This window comes from Mastomys coucha, unplaced genomic scaffold (genome assembly GCF_008632895.1).
Source record: "Mastomys coucha isolate ucsf_1 unplaced genomic scaffold, UCSF_Mcou_1 pScaffold15, whole genome shotgun sequence".
NCBI classification, from domain to species: domain Eukaryota; kingdom Metazoa; phylum Chordata; class Mammalia; order Rodentia; family Muridae; genus Mastomys; species Mastomys coucha.
In genome coordinates, this window is record NW_022196897.1 from 50,961,318 (window position 1) to 50,965,729 (window position 4,412).

The following is a 4,412-nucleotide window of genomic DNA, read 5'->3' on the forward strand; positions in this document are numbered from 1 at the left end:
ACAGATTGGTTTACTAGTCAAGGCAACAGGTAATTCAGGAAGAACCAGCAACTCGATTTTTTAGTTGTGCTTGCCACTCTCTGCCCTTCATCTTTTCTTTTGAAACCATGAGACATTAAAACATAAAGAACTGTGTGGTTATTTTATTTTATTTTATTGGATATTTTCTTTATTTACATTTCAAATGTTATCCCCTTTCCTGGTTTCCCCTCTGGAAACCCCCCTATCCCATCCCCCTCCCCCTGCTTTTATGAGGGTGCTCCACCACCTACCCACCCGCTCCTGCCTCCCTGTCCTGACATTCCCCTATTCTGGGGCATCAAGTCTTCACAGGAACTCTCCTCCCATTGATGCCCAGCAAGGCCATCCTCTGTCTGTAGGAGTTGCTGAAGGAGGTAGAGGCAGGAGGATCAAGAGTTCCAGGCAAGCCTGGGCTACACAAGAACTTTGTTTTAACACACAGTCTTTCTACATGGTACATCCTGGCTATAGCTTTTTGAGAAAATCAGAAGTAAATGAGCCTAACTCTTGTTCTCTTTAAGGATGAATATGTGACCTAACATACATGTGAGCATGGGTATGTTTCTCAACCTGAGAGAGAATCCTATGCACACCACTCCTACCCCCACCGCTCCTCATTGCATGGTGGAGACAAGCAATGACAAAAGTGAAAATTGAGACAATAACCAGGAAGATAACTGAATGTGGCTTTGCAGATGGCTGTCTCCTGACCTGCTCTAGATTAAGGGGGAAGCTGACTCGGGAGGACATAGGATGGGTGTCCATGTCACAGAGAGGAGAACAAGATGACCTCAAGCACAGGTTGAGGAAAGAAAGCAAATATTAGATACAATACAGAATATCAAGCATGATATTATGTAGAGTCGTCTTAAAACACTCTACATAATTTAATATTTAACTACTATATCTTAATCCAGAACTTATGTTTGAGACATTTTCATAGAGTAAACTAGTATCTCCTTCTAAACTGTTTAGTAGCCACTGTTAAAACCTACACAATCTAGGTTTTATTTTAAGTAAGTCTATGGTAATAAAAATCACCATGCAATAATTGTAATCCATCTTTGAAACTGAAAATTATTTAAAGGATCATTACCTGCACTTGAATTCAGCTAAGATAACTCAGAAGTTTTTATACAAACCTCCTCCTCCCATGAGAAGCCAGTGTAGACCTTGACCTTATTGAGTAAAATTACTGAAATTGTTCAGAATTACACTTGAATGCAGACAGTGTCAAACAGTGTTAGGATGCGACATGTATATCCTTACTGCTACAACCCATGCTGAACTCAGAGTTCGCCTGAATATTTTCTTAGCTACACAAAGATGCAATTTTGGACAATATAGAATAGTGTATGTTTTTCACTCACATATATTTGAAGCATCCATGTTTGCTTGAAACCTCTAAATGTGGATACTGAGTACTTAATGTGGCTAAAACTTTTGTGCAAAAAAAAAAAATTGCAGAAGATTTAAACAAAACTAATGTTACAATATTTTATGAATAAAGTCAGATAAATATAGGTCAAAACTATAAGCTGTAAGTGCATTTAGAAAAGACTTCTGATGGGGGATTGTTGGTTTGAACAGAAAGTTCATGAAGGGAGACAGCTTTTCTGGACTTTGTGGTCTTCTTTATCTTCCGAAGAATAAACCACTGTGGTTTGCACACATTATGCCATTTCTCCCCTCTTTCTCTTGCCCTTCTGCCCACTGCTTGAATTAATTTTTCCCCTTTCCTTTTTATAGGCTAATTTCCTTTAGATTATTCAACATTTACCTCATGTAGTTTAGCGCTTTGGGGCTCTCATCAGAACCTGTAACTATCTGTCTTTTCACATCTGTTTGAAAGCAAGCATCCCTATGTCTGTCTCACCCATCATGGTGGAAGTATCCTGAGGGCAGGCAGGAATCCGTATTCACTTTTGTTTGTTTAATCAATGCCTTAATTAACACCTGGAATTGTAATTGTATACAAGAAATGAATAATTCCATGGTAGAAGGAGTAAAGATGGACTGTATACAAAGATGGTAGGGTGTTTGCTAGGAACATGGTATTCTGGATTACCTGGGAAATCTGTGGAAATGAGAAATGCTGATGTATTATGGAGTAGCTTGAGTGGAGCATTAGTCAAGAGGTCTGTATTTCAATGGGTAGGTAACAAGAAGTTCTGGAAAGTTTGTAAGCAAGAGATTTATGTGGGTTTAACCCTGCTTTGAGAAGATGTAACTAACAAAAGCAGAAGTGGGCAAACAAGCTGAAAAGTTATTGTACTCGTCTAACATTTTCTGGTCCCTCAGACTGTAACTGTTTCTAGAATGTTCTGTGATATGCTTCCTTGATTTTTTTTTAAGGGAAGGTCTGTTTGTATTGATTGCTCAATACTCCACATCCATTTTGTAATATTACAAAATGTCAGTGTGTTTAAAGGCATTCATTTAATGTCAAAGATATAAAAAGGGACAATACATTGGAACTGAGCTTTTTTTTGTTTTTACCCTTCAGGTGAACATAGTCTTCTTCAGACCATGTTGTAAGCTTAGAAGAGATCTCATTTTAAAGAGAAGTCATGGGTGAATATAAGAAAAACTCTTCCCTGGCATCTGTCTGTTTAAGCAAAGCATGCAAAGTGAAGCTGCTTTTGAAACACTGAATACAGCACAGACACATTTCCTTCATTTAGAGTACATTAAAGTTTCTTAAACAGGGCTTTTAATTCATTTAAGACAGCATTAGGTTAGGTGGGCTGTTGGTGCTTTGAATTAATGTGCAAGCTGTTAATCTCCATAGACCTGGATTTAAAATTAGACAAAGCAATAATTAGTTTGGCACCATCATTTCACTACCCAGAGGGTAATAATGTAGGTCATAAAATACTACAGCCTGGCACAAGTATTTTTTTTCCTTCTTCCTTTCTTCAACAAAACAAGAACCTGGTGTAACTTGGTAAAAGAATACACACAAACACCCACACTTGTACACAAATGTGTGTGTGTGTGTGTGTGTGTGTGCACGCGTGCACGCACATGCATGCTTGCCTGTGGGAGTGTGCATGTGCATGTGTGTGATTCTTACTGGAAAACACAAAGGTATCCTTTTTGATGTATGTTTCACTATTCCTAAAGCAACAGAGTTACAAGAATTCTTGTCAGGTTTTCCCTGTTTAAGGTGAGGCTCTCTTCCTTCTGAGTGATACAAAGAAATTGTCCTCGCTTCTCTCAGTGGCTGGGTTTTTGTTTTGTTTTGTTTAGTCTTTCTTCTCTGCACTATTTTTTCCATGCTGCATTTATCCCTTTACTCACAGAATTAAGATTATAATTTTTCACTGAAACCTTATTTTGCTGTATTTTCCTCACCAGTTTGCCATTACATTACATTAAAAGACTGGCTGCTATAAATATTTTTAACATATAAAAGTGCTGCATTCAAATAAGTGCTTACCATACATACCTTGATTTGTTTTCATGGCAAATGACTACTGGCAATATTAATAATTCAAGAAGAGAAACAATAAAAATACAGAGGCATTACATTTGGAAACTTCTTCCTGTCAATCATCCTTGCCAGATTCCTATTTGAACATTCTGAAAATAAGGAAGACATCAGGTTTAGCCTTAAGTATGAGTAATAGTTTTCTGTTTCCTTACACTGTTCACCTCAACTGAGCTTTTAAAGCACTGGTATTCTGAGTGTCTCTGTATAGCTTCATATTTGAAGCCATGGAAAATGTTTTAATATTGAATTGAAAATATATTTCATACAATATACATATTCTGATTTTCTATTTTACATAAAGGAATATGCAAGCACCTGTTTGTATCTATAGAGACTGTTCAATGTATCAGATGAGTACATTCACAAATCATTTAAGTTGAGCTGTTCAAGTGATGTGAGCCACTGATACAAACTTGCTAATGATAATTATAGAACTGATGCTGATTTAGTCATTTCAAAAAAGCCACGGAGGCATAATTAGTGTCTGAATGGCCTCAATATTGCATTATTAGGAGGCTAGGGTGAAACTTAAAATGAGAACATCAAGGCTGATAGCGGAAAAGAAAACATGAAATACATACATAATTCATTCTGTGATATTATAAAGGTTTATAAGCAGAAACAATAATTTGCAGAAAGCATCTCATATAACGGAGCCAACTGCAATCATTTGGTCAACCTGTTAAAGATCAAATAGTATACTCTTGGCTATTCTCAGTGGTATTTTTGTAATAAAGTAGCAGCAAACAGACATTGTTTGACTCTGGTCACTTTTAAAGAATGTTCAGTTTATCAGCGGGGACTTTAATCTCAACCTTAATAGAGTACAAAAGCAGCCTTGTTCCAGTGCTTCTCCCCTTCAGGCCACAAGGCATGTGCACTTTTTTTTTTTTTT